This window comes from Sapajus apella, unplaced genomic scaffold, assembly GCF_009761245.1.
Source record: "Sapajus apella isolate SASKATOON/1434 unplaced genomic scaffold, GSC_monkey_1.0 scaffold9, whole genome shotgun sequence".
NCBI classification, from domain to species: Eukaryota; Metazoa; Chordata; class Mammalia; order Primates; family Cebidae; genus Sapajus; species Sapajus apella.
The window spans coordinates 10,552,192-10,571,482 of NW_022436949.1; the positions used below are offsets into that span (position 1 = coordinate 10,552,192).

The window sequence follows — 19,291 nt, forward strand, 5'->3', positions numbered from 1 at the left end:
AAGAACGTTGCACAGGTACATACATGGCAATGTGGTTTGCTGCTTCCTGCCCATCACCTATATCTGTCATTTCTCCCCCCCCCCCTTTTTTTTTTCAGACAGAGTCTTGCTCTGTCGCCAGGCTAGAGTGCAGGGGCACAATCTTGGCTCACTGCAATCTCCACCTCCTGGGTTCAAGCAATTCTCCCGCCTCAGCCTCCGAGTAGCTGGGACTACAGGAGTGCACAACCACGACTAGCTAATATTTTTTAGTAGAGATGGGGTTTCACCATGTTGGCCAGGATGGTCTCAATCTCTTGACCTCGTGATCCACGTGCCTCAGCCTCCCAAAGTGCTGGGATTACAGGCGTAAGTCACCTTGCCAAGCCAACAGTCACATTTTTAGACAGAATGTGTAGTAGTTGAGAATAGATCTCCCTTCCTAATTGTGTGTCACATTGGCAAGTTTTACAATTTAAAAGTAGGGAAAATGTTAAACCTCCCTAATGACATGGTTGTAGCAACTGAAAGATATTATATTTGTAAAATGTTTAAAATAAATCCTAGCATGAGTTTTATGCTCAATAATTGGTGATTATGAGAAAAATTATGATTATGATGCTAATTCATGTTCGTCTTCTATAAATAGGATTATTCATACTTACATAAAATCTTTTGGTGTTGTTTGTTATAGATTTAGTTTTTAATGAAAGTGCCGTATGTAAAAGAAAATAAATCCTTTCATAAATCACAAATATGGCTCATATATAGAAGAACCATAATAGAGTCTGTTCTTCTTGATCACCAATACATCTCTTTTTCTTCCTTGCTAAACAATTGGTAGAAAGGTAAAATCATCGTCTACCTTAGTAGTAAATTAGAAATGTAAGGTGATGCACTTGAAACTTGGTGCCTGAAATTGTTTAAAAATAATTAAGGAAATATTGTGAAATTGCATTCATTTGGAATTAGGCTTCACCTTCTGGTGACTCACTTGACACAAATATCTCAGAATTCACCTTTGCTATTGTTTTCCTTTGCAAACTGTTCACTGAAGAAATAAAAAGCATACTAGGGCAGGAATATTTTTTAAATAATGGTTACATAAGAAGTATTTAACTAGTTTACATTTCAAAACCTTGTTAGCATATGCTGTGACACTAAAGCTTTTGTAACATAAATTAATAAGGTGTAAGTGAATATTTTGTAGTGACAGATGATACAGAAATCCCATGGTATTTCTTAATCTTTTTTCTATATGCATACTAGTAGAAGTTACTTAAACCCTAAAGGCAATTAGCACTTCTCTCTTAAAGACTTATAAAACTTAAATGTGTCATTGCTTGTAAAGTGCTTTAGAATGCACAGTAGGGACTCAGCAAATAGTAAGGACTCAATGGAAGTGTTCAAATAATGATTATTGTTATAATCTTTGTTATATAAATTCTAATGTATATTATACCTGAACTTATACTTAACTTTATGTATCAGCTATTCAAATGTATCAGTCTCAGCTTCAGCCAAAAACAAAACAAAAGATAATATTTTTGTTAGGCCGGGCGCGGTGGCTCAAGCCTGTAATCCCAGCACTTTGGGAGGCCGAGGCGGGTGGATCACGAGGTCAAGAGATCGAGACCATCCTGGTCAACACGGTGAAACCCCGTCTCTACTAAAAATGCAAAAAATTAGCTAGGCATGGTGGCGCGTGCCTGTAATCCCAGCTACTCAGGAGGCTGAGGCAGGAGAATTGCCTGAACCCAGGAGGCGGAGGTTGCGGTGAGCCGAGATCGCGCCATTGCACTCCAGCCTGGGTAACATGAGTGAAACTCCGTCTCAAAAAAAAAAAAAAAAAAAAAAAAAATTTTTTGTTATAGGACATTTTATTATTTTTACTTACCTTTCATGAGGATATCTCAGAAATAAAAAAGTATAGGAAGTGATACCATTTGAGCATTCTAGTTGTTGAAGTGAAGTCACTACATATTTCTACTTCAATTGACGTAACAGATATAACTTCACAAAAGAGTACACTCTTACTAACGCAGTCTGTTAGATAGAAGAGCATAAAATTTTTAAGAGAGGAGATTTAAGAAAAGCATTTCAGTAGTTTTTATTTTTCTGTTTCTGCCATTGAATGCTGTAGTAATTTAAGGTGAGACCAAAAAGAGAAGTTTTGCAGTAGAGAAATGTAATCTTATTTGTGTTCAGCTCATCATTCTTCCATGTTATTGCTTACTAGCAACATCAGTGTACCAGTTTCTGACTGCCTTGTTATAAAGTGCTACCATCTGCCATTGTGCATCTTACTATTACTGGCATGCTGGCTATAGTTTTAAAAAGGTATCTCCCTTCTTGAATACACAATAGCCTCCAAATGGCCTTCTCCTTACCACTTCTGAATGCTTTCATCCATTTGTCATATAACTGTAAGCATAATTTTAAACCTAAATCAGATTATATCACTCTAGGTAAAGCACTCCAACAGTTTTCAATTGTGCTGGGAAGGAATTCAAAGCTCCCTACTGTGGCTTACAAGGATGTCATGCCCTAACTGCTGAACTCTTCGGCATCATCCCATACAGTCTGAGCATTCACCAGGCTCCAGCCATGCCAGCCTTCCTTCTGTTCTTCCCACCTCCATGGTTTGCCTGCCTCAGAGGCTTGGAACTGGCTCCTGAATTTTTCTGTAATACTCTTTCACAGTATGTTTTATATGTTGGCCCCTTATTATTATCAAATGATCTGTTCAAATGCAACTTTCACAGACATCTTCCCTACACTAGAAAATTTGAAGTAGCCTGCTCATCCGTGTAATTCTTTAACTAGAATTCGTACAAAATAGCATCACCTGGGTAATTTAAAACAAAATAGAGAAATATTCCTTGGCCTATCATGCAGACAATTAAACTTTTTAAATGTTAGGGTGGAGTTAGAAAATTATAGAAATTTTAACAGAAGGAAGGTTGAAGAGTGCTTCTGAAATAAAGGATTAACAGTTCTATCCAGAAATTTATAAAATAAATCTGCCATTGTCTAAACATCTAATTGGATTATCTATAAATTTCAGTTCTTAACCAGGTGCATGGTCTCATAACTATAATCCTATCATTTTTCAAGGCTGAGGCAGGTAGATCACCTGGGCCTAGGAGTTTGAGACCAGCCTGGGCAACATGGAGAAACCCTGGCTCTAACAAAAAGTACAAAAATTAGGTGTGGTGGCACACCCCTGTAGTCCCAGCTACTTGGGAGGCTGAGGTAGGAAGATCACTTGAACCTAGGAGGGTGAGTCTGCAGTGAGCCGTGACCACGTGACAGCAGTCCAGCTGGGCACCAAAGCAAGACACTGCCTCAAAAACAAATTTAGTTCCTCAGAAATAGAGCCTTAGATAAGGATTGAGTGAAAGTGATTTATAGAATGTTAAGCTGTTAGTAAAGTAGCAAACTGTGACAACCGTGAGTGCAATGTCAAGTTACCTTCCGGGTTTGATCTTACAAAAAAATTCTAAAAACAGTATAGGTGATGCTGCTGAGCTGTTCCTCTTAAAGCTCCCACTTCCCAATACTGTTACATAGGCAATTAAATTTCAACATGAGTTTTGGCAAGGACATTTAAAGATATTTAAGCCATAGCAAACACTGAGAACATTTTCCATGTATGTCATATGGACAAAGCCAAAATTCATGTGCCCAGATTCTTCTGAAAAGTCCCTAATGATAAATATTAAGCATTTTATTCTGTAAATAATATTTTAGTAAACCGAATACAGAAAATGCCCATTTGCGTAATAGCATTAATATAATTAAATACTTTATACTGTTACACATAAACATATTGAATGTGTTGCGGTTCATAGGCCTATGCAGAGCTATTTCAATGTGTACATTCAAATAATTATATGAATGTTTGAATAATCATGTCTCGTCAATCTTCATCAAAGATGATTTAAGTTTTTTCTGACAGAGGTACCAAATAGGTGATTGATAGATGAATAAAGTACACAAATTCTAATTCTGTATTACGTAAAGAGCCAAATAATTTGAGGTTGGTTGTTTTTTCTAGATTCCAAAGCTGACTAAAAGCATTTTTCCTTGACCAAAAAAAACAAAATAGAATTTAAACGCAGATCATTATGTTGACAGCACAACTGTCTAATTCAATGCCACACTGATGCAAGTAAGAAGGAGCCAAGATGACAACATTTAAAATATCCTCTTTAAAGTTCAATTCCATTTTACATACTATTCTTCCACATTGTGCAATTATGCATTATCTTAGAATCACACCAATTTGATTCTTCTTGGTGAGCAAATATTATATATATTAAAATAGCCCTGGTTTGTTTTAACAAAATTATATTCTATTTTTCTTTGATTCTCAAAATATACCATATACCAATCTTTTTACCACCATTTGAAATATTAGTTTTAAATCCAGCACTGCTTCTTTATATTTTATTGTGCTTTCTAAAAAAGATTCAGACTGCAAGAATCTGAAACTCATGGTTTGCTCTTTTGAAAATCAATTCTATATTATGTGTTTTAAGAGAAACAACTTAAACAGGCTCAACATCATCAAATAAAATGTATACAAATCATCTAAGGATGTCCACCACTTGACAATTGTGAGTTAGGCATTTATCATCATAGCAGAGTGTGTGTGTGTATGTCTGTGTGTGCATTTACCTGTTCCACACACACACATACATTTTTCTGCTTTTGAGGCACAGATATTTTATTAATTTACATAAGAGTTAAATACTAAATTAATTTACTTCTTTGAATGTTATTGAAGCAAATTTTGGAAAGCACTTATTTTCATGATATGAAGCTTCTGTATATGTATTAATTTAATTGGAGGATTGCTGACTAAGCTTTAACAATTGGCTTATTCCTGTGTAACATGGAACTGTTAAAGAAATAAGAATAAAAGAAGAGACAGTAACCTTAGCACCATAATTCAAGGCATCTTCTCATGGACAAAAGATAGAAACATGATTAACAGGTAACATTTGAAAAGCACAAGTAGAAAGTATAGAAGTAACTGACCCTCCCCTCCTGCCTGACAGTTTCTGGGGTACCTGTTATGTGTTTTCATAGCTCTTTATTCTCCTCCATAGAATCCATTTACATGTTGCATTATATATTTTATAGTTAATGCCAATCTGTCTCTATGAAAAGTAAACTTTTTAAATTCAAATATATGAATAACTTTTTTGAATATATGATAAACATTGTTTTTGACAATGAAAGTATTAAAAGTATTTGAATAAATCCTAATTAATTTTGTGATTGTATATATTTTCAATTAAAATATGTGTGCACATACATATACAGATGGATGGATATATATATGCGTGTTTGACAATTCAGAAATCAAATTCAGAACAATAAATATATAATAACTATGCTCAAATTAACTTCAAATTTTATTAAATATACATACATTAATAACTGAAATCTTTTAGTGTTGCAGGCATTAAGGCTAGTGCAATCAATATGATCAATATGCTTTCTGTGGACCTTAGATAAGTTAATACATATAAATGGCTTATAACATCATTATTATAATCATAATGATATTTTTCTATAAAAACATAACATTCTGTGACAATTAAACTTTCACAAAGTAAACTCAATCTTTTCTATTCCTTTGGGCCTCACAGAAATATAACCTTGACTAATGTGATGAAATAGCTGTGTAGCTTTGTGGCGCTTGACCACCTGGAGAGGAGAATATTGATTGTATAATTAACTGTGACCTGCAAAGTATAGCCACCAAAATTACTTTTTAAAAAACAATTTCCCTTTCTGAGCATTTAAATGGAAAACAGGAGAAAAAAGAAGATACTTAAAGAGTAATAGTCACTAAAGTTTAAATAATCATCATGATTGTGCCTTTCTATAATTCATTGTAATTGCTGATATATTCAGATAAGAAAACAGACTGGTATAAAATAAATTGGACAAGGAATCCTAGTAAAATATTTGTGATTTGAGATTTTAAGGATGGGAAAATCACTAGTTTTTACATTTTGTCATTTATAAGAGGGACTAATGCAGTTTAAAAAACCCGATAGTCCTAATTGAAGTTTTAAAAAATGAACAGAAATACCATTAATAAAAATAACACTTTTGAAAATTGTAAGTGATAAAATGGGCCAATGTTGTTGTCATGTTAATAAAATAAATATTGTTTATTGTAGCTTGCCAAGCCCCTTCTTACATTCTACATTTTTTAGTAATACATGCATCTCCAATTTTTAAGAGGTGCCTGTTTACCTTTTATACAAATGAGCAATACACACATACTTATAATCGCAAATGTATTTAGGTATCATTGCCTTTTAAAATATATTTTAAAGTCATATCAGTTTATAGCAAATAGTTTATGTTGTCATTTAAATTGACCTTATATCATTTAATTACAATTCCTTTTACTTTCATTTCTTACTATAAAAAAATGTTGAATATATACTCTATACATTAGAATATTAGACTATATATATATATTTAGCTAAAAAAAGTCTTCAATGTCTACAGTCACAAGCTGCACAGGCAACATTATAGACAGTTTCTAGGTCTCCATACACAAATAACATTTTAATATTTATGCAATTATATTATTGGTTTTCTAAAAATAGAAGTACACTCTACAGTTCTTTCACTTAATATTCTCAGTGATTCATCAGCAACATACTGATCAATATATTAAATATATAATATATCTCAATGATTGATCAATAATATATATCATTTACCTTACTTCTTCTAGTGCCTTTTCCAGGTTGCCTAGAAATGGGGCCCAAGGTAAAGATTTTTGTGTATGTGATTTACTAGCAGAGTGCTCCCAGGAGAAATCTGGGAGAAAATTAAGGAATCTGAATAAGGTATGGGAAGAGGTAAACACAGGTACTTTTAGTTGAAGTCTAGCCTCAGCTTTATCCTTGGGGACTTCTGGAGTATGAGTGGCACAACAGAGTTGCTTCATCTCCAAGGAAGGGGGCTAGATTTTGCACTGCAGTGTCAGTATGTAATTAGCAACAAGTGTCTTTGCAACTCCCAGAAGGAAACATAATCTCCCAAGTGAGGTGATTACAGTTGCTGAAGCCAATTCCCTAGAAATATTGTAAGCTGTTGTAAATTATAAGTGGTTAGCCACCCAAACTCACAGAACCTGGGGGATGAGTTTATCTGGCTGTCAAAAGGAATCTGGGCAATGTACCAAAATATGCTACTGGTGGCATTATATCACATTGCCAGGATATGGAACTATGCTTTAATTACTTTTTGTTGAGGAATATTTTATTGTTTCCCTATTTAGCAAGTATAATGTTATTGATTATTTTTGGGCCAGTGATTTTTTTTTTGCATATTATAAAGCCTATCTTTAATAAAAGATTCTGGAAGTTGAAATGTTGAATCAAAGGTTATATTCATTTTAAAGTTTGATAGATGTTGCCAAATGATTATCCAGAGGTTCACATTCTTCGTATTTTCATTCACACTGTGAATTAAATTTTATATCCTTAATTATCTTGATGTGAAAATGGTATATTGGTTTGGTTTGATTTTTCACTTTTTAAATTATAGAGAATGTTTAGCTTATTTTGTTGCCTAAAAGTAATATGCATTTTGGCTTCTGAATAAATTATTTTTCTGTGCTTTTTAGGAACCTAATTTTTCTTATTAGGTTTTAAGAACCATACTTATATGTTAAGGGAATTAATAAATTTGTATGGCATTTACTCATATATTATTCCAAGTTTGTCTTTTGATCTTTGCTTTTTATTTTCACTACGAAAAAATCTTTAATTTCTTGTAATTGAATTTACTCACCTTTTTAATTCCTGAGCTTTGCAGTTTGTTTAGGAATATCTCCTTACTTCATACAAATATACGTATTTTAAAACTCCACATATTTTCTTCCAAAAATTTAAAAATTATCTTTAAGTAAAAATTCAATTTTTTAATTTGAGGTAAAATTAAATTTAGGATATTTTAAAATTCAATTTGAAACTATTTTGCATTGAGTAAAGTTTACTTTGTGTAATTGATACTGCATGACTATATGCTTTGTAAAATATAATTCATATCATTGAATACCCAAATACATGGAATTTGTATGTGCCTGAAGATATATAAACAAAATTACATTTTAATAAGTTGATACATTTGTTCAAGTAGATTAATTATAAATAGAAATTAGTGTTCATAATAAAATTATAAAAATAAAATACTTGGAAAAACACTAATTCTATTTGAAATATATAAACAGTTTTAAAATTATAAGCATGTTTCTCTTTTGCCTTAGAAAGATGAAATACATTTAATGATAGAATTTTTTCTTATAAAATTTATATTTAAGAGTAAGATTTTCTTTTCACATTTTATCATCAATAATAAATAGTTTACAGCATGCCAAAACTATCTCAAACTATTCAGTTTGTTTCATCCTTTATATGTTGTTTGGTTTTGTCTACAAAGCAGTTTATAATTCTGTTAAGAAGTTAAAATGTGATTTTAAAATAATTCGTTTACTTATAGGGCTATTGACCGGATCAATTCTAATAATATTTCCTTTGTTGTTTATATATACAGCAATTCAGTTCAACCACTCTTTAGATCTTACAGAATTTGTTATATATCAAAATAAAAATCAAAGCCATCTAGTAGTAATTTTTAATAAATTTTAAACATTTTGAAATCAATCTAAACATTTGAGAAATTAAAAAACATCATAATGGAAATACAATGCTACTGTTTGCAAATAGGATAATTCTCAACATGGGCATCTAGTTTATATTCTTAGCTTAACTTCTTCCTTAAACCACTAAACTAATGCACAAGTAATTTTAAAATATAAACATCACAAATAAGGTAGAACCATTTCTATATAACATTGAAATAATTGAGTGACACTGCCTATGTTTTCTTATTCCATTACATCCAAATTATTTCTATGAGTATATCTGGGAGGCTTTAACATTTTTAAAAAAGTAAAATCCGAAAAGAATTTTAATGGTTTATAACTGAGAACAACTTTGGATTCTGCCGATTTTAAAAATATAAGAGGATCAAAGGTTATGTGCAGAATATATTGTAAATAAGTCATTACATTTCAGGATTTGATTACAGGAATAATTTTCTTCCCAAGCATCTCCCCCTTGGCAAATGTAAGGACCTCTGCTTATCAGCTATTTTTCAGCAAACATTTTTAGTGAACATGGCTCTCAGGAGACTTTATGGTCAGTACTGGAAAAAAAACAAATGTTCCGTTTCACCCGGGCTGTTTTAATGGCAGCTATAGTTCCAAGAGCAGACAGATATTGAGTCAGATCAAAACAAAGTCACTCAAAGAATGGATACTATAAGGTCAGACACAATAAATAGACTATGTATGCACATCAACATACCTATTCAAGAATCAGACATATGGCACAATTTGGGATGATTCAAAGCAGGTTTTATGAACCAGTATATCTGGTAGCGTGTATGGCACCAGTAAGATAGAAGAAAAAATGATGAGACATATGAGAATTCAGTCATCAACACTTCAGTGATCCAATGAAGAAATTAAACTTAGGTATAATAACTTGAGTATTTTATCCCTGTGAAAAATCTGGGCAGCTGGTATGTGATAGCTAACACTGACTGTCAACTTGATTGGATTGAAGGATACAAAGTATTGATGCTGGGTGTGTCTGTGAGGCTGTTGCAAAAAGAGGTTAACATTTGAGTCAGAGAGGTGAGAAGCCAACCCACCTTTAATCTGGGTGGGCACAATCTAATCAGCTGCCAGCACAGCTAGAATATAAGCAGGCAGAAAAATATGTAAAGAGAGACAGGCCTATCCTCCCAGCCCACATCTTTCTCCCGTGCTGCATGCTTCCTGCCCTTTAACATTGGACTCCAAGTTCTTCAGTTTCGGAATTCGGACAGTCTCTCCTTGCTCCTTAGCCTGCAGACAGCCTATTGCAGGACCGTTTGATAGTGTGAATTAATACTTAATAAAATCCCCTTTATTTATATATCTCTATTCCCTTAATTCTCTTTCTCTAGAGAACCCTAATACAAATTTTGGTACCAGGAGTAGGATCCAGGACAGGAGAAGGCTCTGCAATTGGTACAGGCTGCTTTGCAAGCTGCTCTGCCACTTGGTCCACATGACACAGCAGATCCAATGGGGCTTGAGGTGTCAGTGGTGGATAGGGATGCTGCTTGGAGCCTTTGGTAGGCCCCACAGGTGGATCACTGTGGAGGCCTCTAGATTTTGGAGCAAGGCCCTGCCATCTTCTGCAGATAACTAATCTCCTTTTGAGAGACAGCTCTTGGGCTATAACTGGGCTTTAACGGAAACTTAACATTTGACTATAGGCATCAAGTCACCATGTGACCTGAATTGCTTATCATGAACTTTATGACCCATCTATCCATAAAGTGGGTTGTGCACAGCAGCATTCCATTATCAAATGGAAGTGCTATATACGTGATCGGTCTTGAGCAGGTCCTGAAGGCACAAGTAAGTTACATGACGAAGTGAATCAAATGCCCATGGTCTCCACTCCTGTCAGCCTGCCTTCTCTCCCCAAGCCTGCTCCGATGGCCTCATGGGGAGTTCCCTATGATTAGCTGACAGAGGAAGAGACGACTAGGGCCTGGTTCACAAATGGTTCTGCACGATATCCAGGCACCACCTAAAAGCGGAGAGCTCCAGCACTATAGCCCCTTTCTAGGACATCCCTGAAGGACAGCAGTAAAGGGAAATCTTCCCAGTGGGCAGAACTTAGAGCAGTGCACCTGGCTGGGTACTTTCCATGAAAGGAGGAATGGCCAGATGTGCATTTCTATACTGATTCATGGGGTGTAGCCAATGATTTGGGTGCATGGACAGGGATTCAGAAGAAGCATTATAAAATTGATAACAAAGAAATCTGAGGATACGGTATGTGAATGGATCTCTCTGAATGGTCTAAAATTGTGAAGATATTTGTATCCCATGTGAGTGCTCTATGACAGGTGACCTCAGCAAAGGAGGATTTTAATAATCAAGTGGATAGGATGACTTGTTCTGTGGACACCACTCAGACTCTTTCCCCAGCCACTCTTGTCATGGCCCAATGGGCCCATGAACAAAGTGGCCATGGTGGCGGGTACAGAGATTATGCATGCACTCAGCAACATGGACTTGCACTTGCCAAAGGCTGACCTGGCTACTGTCACTGCTGAGTGACCAATTTGCCAACAGCTAAGACCAACACTGAGCTCTTGATATGACACCATTCCTTGGGCTGATCAGCCAGCTACCTGGAGGCAAGTTGATTACACTGGACCTCTTCTATCATAGAAAGGGCAGAAGTTTGTCCTCACTGGAATAGACACTTACTCCAGGTATGGGTTTGCCTATCCTGCACACAATGCTCTGCCAAGACTACCATCTACAGACACACAGAATATCTTATAAACTGTCATGATATTCCACATAGCATTGCCTCTAACCAAGGCACTCACTTTACGGCTAGGAAGAGCAGCAGTGGGCTCATGCTCATGGAATTCACTGGTCTTACCATGTTCCACGTCAGCCTGAAGCACCCAGATTGATAAAAGGGTGGAATGGCCTTTTGAAGTCACAATTACAATGCCAAACAGGTGACAATACTTTGCAAGACTGGGGCAAAGTTCTCAAGAAGGCCATGTATGCTCTGAATCAGTATCCAATATATGGTACTTTTCTCCCATATCCAGGATTCATGAGTCCAAAAACAAGGGGTGGAAGTGGCACCACTCACCATCACATTAGTGATCCACTAGGAAAATGTGTGTTTCCTCTTTCCACAGCATCATGTTCTGCTAGCCTAGAGGTCTTAGTTCCAGACGGAGGAATGCTGCCACCAGGAGACACAATGATTCTATTAAACTGGAGGCTAAGATTACCACCTGGACAAGTTGGGCTCCTTCTACCTTTAAGTCAGCAGGCTAAGAAGGGAGTTACAGAGTTGGCTGGGGTGACTGACCCAGACTATCAAGATGAAATCAGTCTACTACTCCACAGCAGAGGTAAGGAAGAGTACACATGGAATACAAGAGATCTATTAAGGCATCTCTTAGTATTATCATGCCCTGTGATTAAGGTCAATAGGAAACTACAGCAGCCCAATCCAGGCAGGACTGCAAATGGTCTAGGCCCCTCAGGAATAAAGGTTTGGATCATTTCACCAGGAAAAACCATGACCTACTGTGGTGCTTGCTGAAGACAAAGGGAATACAGAGTGGGTAGCAGGAGAAGATAGTCATCAGTAACAACTATGACCACATATGCAGCTGAAGATATGAGAAATGTAAGTGTCATGAACAAATAAGAAATGTCATGAGTATTTCCTCCTTCTTTTGATAAAAACATGTTTGTGCACGTATACACTTGTACTAAGAAAATATCTTCATTTTATATCCTTTATCATGTAACATAAGATTTATTGACTTCATACCAGCATTTAAGTATTGTTACTTTATGTAATAGTATTTGGGTTGAGGATTGGTGTGTTTCCAGTGGTAGGAAGGATAGTTGTATTAATGTCAGGCATAATTATGACCTTATTATTGTCTTTATTTGAAGATTATATATGATCTCAGAAGATGAGTATGAGTTCAAGTTGACAGGGGTGGACTTGTGATGGTTAATACTGAGTGACAACCTGACTGGATTGAAGGATATAAAATATTGATCCTGGATCTGTCTGTGAGGGTGTTGCCAAAGGACATTAATATTTGAGTCAGTGGGCTCAGGAAGACAGACACACTCTTAATCTGGTGGGCACCACGTACTCAGCTGCCAGCAAATATAAAGCAGGTAGAAAACTATGAAAAGGTGAGCCTCCCAGCTTATACCTTTCTCTCATGCTGGATGTGCTGGATGCTTTCTGCCTTCGAACACTGGACTCCAAGTTCTGCACTTTTGGAGCTCAGACTGGCTCTCCTTGTTCCTCAACCTTCAGACAGCCTATTGTGGGGGAGTCTGTGATCATGTGGGTTAATACTTAATAACTCCTTTATATATATATATAGGAGCAGAGTATATATATAAATTCCCTTAGCATTCAGATGGCCTATTGTGGGAGCCTGTGATTGTGTGAGTTAATACTTGATAGAGTTTCACCTTGTTGGTCAGTCTAGTCTTGAACTCCTGATTTCAAGTGATTGGCCTGCCTTGGCCTCCCAAAGTGCTGGAATTATAGGTGTGAGCCAAGAGGCCTAGCCAATATTTTGAAATTCATATTTGAAACAATAATTGATATAATATTATGAAATAATGTAGCCCACGAGCAATATTCCATTAGTTCTGTCCCACTAGAGAACCCTAACAAAACATGGCATTTAGAATAAATTATAAGAAAATATCAGAGACAGAATTAAGCTTTTGATTTATCCTATGTGTTTTTCATGACTCTTATAAAGAGAGTAGTCATTATATTTACTTGGCTTCTCCAATTATTGAAGATGGTGATAAAAGAACACAGCTGGATAGAGGAGGGGTTACAAATTTTCTGAAAATTTTCTCTGAGGATACGAATTTACTTACTGAATTTAGTTGATAATACATACATGAAGGGTAGCACTATTATAAATTTGCAATATATTATTATCTTTTCAGTTTTGAACTCCATACCAAGGTTAAATCAGGACTACTTACCTAGTAAATAAAAATGGTACACTATTTTAAAGTATTAATTTTTTGTATTGTTTTCTGAAGTAAAAATCATGGTTACTTCTTAGTAAAAATTTATTAGAATTCTTGTTCCTCAACGTATTAGAATTCTTTTTTTAATGTATTTTCTCATTAGCTAAATAATAATAACAGTGGTGTCTCTTCATTTCCCTTCATACAGTGTGTTGCCATATAGTGAAAAAATTTAATAGCAACTTTACTTGTGCCCTCATTATTGGTATGCTGTAGTCATTTTCTACTTTTCAATGACTTTGAAAATGATCTTGTACAGTAGTGGCTTCGTATTATCCAGAAAGGTACTAGGAATAAGTGTAATCTCATTATACCCACAACAACTCAGTAGAAAAATATGTAATATTCATGTAAATATCTGTGAAATAGCATAGTTGAATAGCTTCATTTTCTCTGCTGTAAGATGGTACAATTACATTTATTTTTTTAAATGACAAACTCATAAAATTATACAGTCACGATCAGCACAAATGCAGCACTGCCATTTGCGTAGGAGAAATGGGTTATAGGATAAACCTCTAATTTAGCTAATGGAATTTTGAAATAGGGCTTATAACCAAAGTGAAATTAAACACAATAGTCTTAGGACTCTATTTTATAATCACTTACACTTTTATTGCTAATTCACCTTCTTGAAGTCAGGAGTAAATACACTATTAGCTCCTAATAACTTTAGGTTTGGGTTGAATTTTAGTTTTATAAAGGATATGTAAGTGTCCAAAAGAAAGATGCACAAATATGCCAAATATTATTAGCAACACAAGAAAACAACAGATTTAAATTACAAGTTCTGATTCCTGGGTCTAATCATAATGGTTTTTGAGATCATTTGTGATATTATTAAAACTATATTTGAAATCATTTATTTTCTATTAATTAATTTGTTGACATTTAAAAAGGAAAACAGCAATAAATAATACCTTTTCTAATACTTATTAAAATCAAGGAAATATATGGATATTATGAAATCCTATATATAATGACTTAACATATTAAAATAAATATTTTAATTTTTTTTTTGTTTTTGAGACAGCATCTTACTCTGTTACCCAGGATGGAGTACTGTGGTGTGAACTTAGTTCACTGCAGCCCCTACCTCCTGGGTTCAAATTCAACCAATTATCCTGCCTCAGCCTCCCGAGTAGCTAGGATTACAGGCGCCAACACCACACTGGGCTAATTTTAATACTTTTTATTAGAGACAGGGTTTCACCTTGTTGGCCAGGCTAGTCTTGAACTCCTGACCACAAGCGATCGGCCTGCTTTGGCCTCCCAAAGTGCTGGAATTATAGGTGTGAGCCAAGAGGCCTAGCCAATATTTTGAAATTCATAATTGAAATAATTGATGTAATATTATAAAATAATGCAGACCATGAGCAATATTAAAATTTTAAAACATGAATTAAAATAATACAACTTTATAATTATTTTAAACATTAATAAAAATAATGACAGTTACCTATTATTACCAGATATTAGAAAATATGTCTCTCATGTTTGGAAAATATTAACAATAACTACAGCAACAACATGCCAAGTACCTATAGATACCTTTGCAAATCTTAGAGTATGTGTTCTTTAATTGAATTTTCAAAATATTCAAATATATTTATTTATTAATAACAGCTAAATTTTGCTTAAGATATTGTTCCAGAAAGTATGTGCAACACATTTTGTAAATTTTTTTACAATGTACTCATTTTAAAACGAGTACATTTTTTACTCATTTCTCAGAAACCTTATGATGGGAAACTACTATTTCTCACATGTTACAGATGAGAAAACTGATGCCTACAGAAGATCAATAGCCTGCCAATAAGATGTTCTAAATGGTGGTACCGGCATTTGAACCCACATTATGGCTCAGCAGTCCTCCTTCTTAACTGCTTTCCTACCATTTATAATAACTTAAGGACAATCAGGCAAATCTGTTTTGGAGGCTTGTTTCTGCAATTAACTCTATGTAGGAGACAAATTAATTAAGATTAGATCTCAAAGAATTACACAGGCAATTCCTTGTTATTATGTCATTTTTAGATGAGCTACCAGTACGAATGTAAACAAATGTATTTCAAGTATATACTTGTAAGATAAGAAGTGATTAGCCAGGTGTAGTCGTACATACCTGTAGTCGAAGCTACTCAGAGACTGAGGTGGGTGGATTGCTTGAGCCCAGGAGTTCAAGGTTGCAGTGAACTGTGATCATAACAATTTACTCCAGCCTGGGAGACGGATGAGACCCTGTCTCTTAAAAAACCCTATTAAATAAATAAAATAAGAAGTGAAATAACTATGTCTTCAAACAAAAACCAATGTTTACCTCGCTTATTTGCTAGATACCAGCCTCCAGCCTCAATAATGAATTGCTGAGTCTACATTTTCTTTCATATATTGCTGGACTAATTTTGTTACTTACAAAACACTAACTTTCTTACTTACAAGGCATTAGTGATGTCTACTAAAAATTATGACTAATTATGAGATTTAAGACAAGGTTTAGTTTAGTAGGGCCAAAGAACATTTGTTTAGAAGTGGATCTTAGAGTCTTCTTGAAGACTGACAAAGCCCTATTTCTAGAACTGGGTAGTATTACACAGACACATTGCTCTTCATCTATTAATGGTAATATGTCTATTATATACTCTCTTGAATGAGTTATATTTCACAAGTTTTAAAAAGATTTTAAGGGAAAACCCTTTATACTTCACGATAGTATTTCCAGAAATTATATTTTTGCATTTCAACTGTAAATGATTATTTTAAATTATTATAGTTTTTTAATATGAGCAGGTAAGAAAGTACATAAGGCACATTATAGCCTTCTTGTACATAAGGACAACACTTTAATGCTATGCTTGGGGACATTATAAATAGCAGAATCACTAACAAAAAGTACACATTTTTTAAAAAGTGGCATTAAACAGATCACAAATGAAAGACTTGTTCACAGAAAAACAAAATTCAAATAAAAAGACAGAACATCACCTTGTTCCATCTCAGCTGAGAATCTGCGCATTGGGTAATGTAAATTTTTTGCAGTTCTGAGCAAGTATAGAAATGAGTGTGAAAGTGCTCTAAGTACTGTTTTGTGGGTTACAAGAAAGCTTTGGCAAGCAGGCAAATTCATGAATATGGAATCTGAAAATAATGAGGTTCAACTGTATTTTTCATTTAATTTTAATAATATTAATCAAGGTAGTTTTTCCAAAGATTTGATCTTTTTTATCTACATATGCAAAGAAATTGTATTATCCAAAATTTTTATAATGCTTCTCTTCTATTCAAGTAATTAGTATTGCCTTCTTTTCTTGATGTTATCAATTGCATCTATTAGCAAAATAATATAAAATTTGTTTTACATTCAACACATTGTAATACTTCCAAAACAAAGGTTTACAGCACTAAACGTTCTTTTTAATGGTATAAATGCAATAGCCAGATAATCAGAAAAACACTATGTGACTACTGACATTCTATGATTCCAGTAACAGGATTGCTAAAAGTTAAAGGAGCACATAAAGAAGGATTTAAATTTTAACTCTTCTGCATGACATTATTTAAAATAACTCACTAGGGTATTAGGATGATTAGAAAGGTAAATAGTAGTGTAACCAGGTTTGGTTTTTGACATAAGTGGAATGAACTGTCACTTAGAACATTTGTTGTAAGGGGTAATTGAGGTGTTTATAAATATCTTCTAAGAGAGACTTCCTATATGCCCTGTTAATAGAGTAATTTATTTGATTTATCACAGAGTCATTGAAAAAGATACTCTAATAAAATGGCTATCTGGGAAGTTTGACAGCCCAACCTCCAACACCTACCATTAAAACTTTTCCAGTATTAGTTTACTATATCAATTACTAGCCACTGGTCAAGACTCTTAAAAGGTGTGATATGAAAAAATTCCTAATGAGTTTCTGAAAAAGCAAAGGTTTTCGAATCCTTGAGTGGGGGGAAATATTTGCCAAACATATATGTAACAAAGGATTGATATACAACATCAATAATATTTCTCACATTTTAAAAAAAGGCAAGTTAAACAATTTACTCAATATACTCAATATATTGAAACAAACAATATACTCAAAAAGGCACTTTTCAAACAAATATCAAATAAACATAAAATATGTTCAGCATCACTTGTCATCAAGATGATGCAATTTGAAATCACAATGAGATAAATTTACATATTCACCAGAAGAGACACATTTTTAAATGTCCACACAGCTAAATGTTGGCAGGAATGAGACATAAATGGAAATTTCATATAATGCTGGTGGAAATAAATACATTGGCTCAATTTGTTTGGAAAATTTGTAGTTGCATCTACTAATGGTAAAAATATATGCATTGTACATGACCCAGAAATTCCACGATTATAACACATGAAATGCCTAATATATATACAAAGAAACACTAAGAATGTTTATATGTTTTTCATTATTTAAAAAAATGAGAGCAATCCAGAAGTTATTCAGGAGTAGAATGAATTATTTTTTGTGTTATATAATATTATGCTACTCACCAATGAAAAATAACTACTACTATCCTCTATAATATAGATGAATATCACAAACAATAAAATAAATTCAGTTACAAAATAGCATATACTGTATATTTTCATTTATCTAATGTTCAAAAAACATATGTAACCAATATATAGTGTTAGAATCTGATTAGTTAACTTTGGGACAGATTGTGGCTGGGATGGACAGGATAGAGGTTTTGTGGATATAGGTGTGTTTTCAATTTCCTTTGCTTTTTGTGCTTTCCTTTCCATTGGGTCTGTTTTATTAAAAAGTCTATTTAAAAACAAGTTCAATAATTTTTATTTTATCAAGTTTAGTAAGTGGAAATTGTTTATTCATGGCATAATTGTTTAAATTTTAGAAATTTTAAAGAGCGTTAAGCAACCCAACTCCGGACATTCACATAATATCCCAAATTATATCTTCAGTGTAAAAGCTTTAACTCAGGTTTCTGTTAAATATTATAGCTTTTAATATAAAAGATGACAGGGTCATCATCCATCAGATATTCCCTGCAAGCTAACATCCTATACTGTAGCATTTTTCTTTAATAATGTATATTTGTTTTAGAAAATCTGCCAGGTATTTTATGTGCTATTTAGCTAGAATTACATTGGTTATAATTGACTGCATGGTCTGTGGCCTGATTCAGGACTCAATCATTCTTGACCCTGATGAAAATTTTCATAAAGCCAAGTTTTTAAGGTATAGCACTTTTTATGTATGATTTACAAAACACTTAATATTCTTATTTGGACCCTTAATTTTCTGTGCTACATAGCCTTGTTTTTTTCTAAAACTGTTATTATTTTCCTACTATAGGTACTAACTACAATTTTAATTTAAAAAAATTCTTAGGAATTCTCTTTAGGTAGAACAAAGCAATACAATGATTAATCCTAACTGAAGCAGATTATCTTCTGAACATGTGTGTGTGTGTGTGTGTGTGTGTGTGTGTGTGTGTCAGAAACACATTGACTGCAGTTTCCAAGAAAGTAGCCCATTACTCAGGCTGCTATTTTTAATCTCACATAAGTATGCACTGTTG

The 19,291-nt window shown here is 34.0% G+C and overlaps 1 long non-coding RNA gene across 1 annotated transcript; it reads left to right on the plus strand.

The window, feature by feature from the left end:
• Nucleotides 1-3,155: 3,155 nt before the first annotated feature.
• On the plus strand, nt 3,156-15,903 carry LOC116551274. The gene is made up of 2 exons (XR_004268820.1): nt 3,156-3,189; nt 15,817-15,903. It is a non-coding gene; the product is annotated as an uncharacterized LOC116551274 (long non-coding RNA).
• The last annotated feature ends 3,388 nt before the right edge of the window (nt 15,904-19,291 follow it).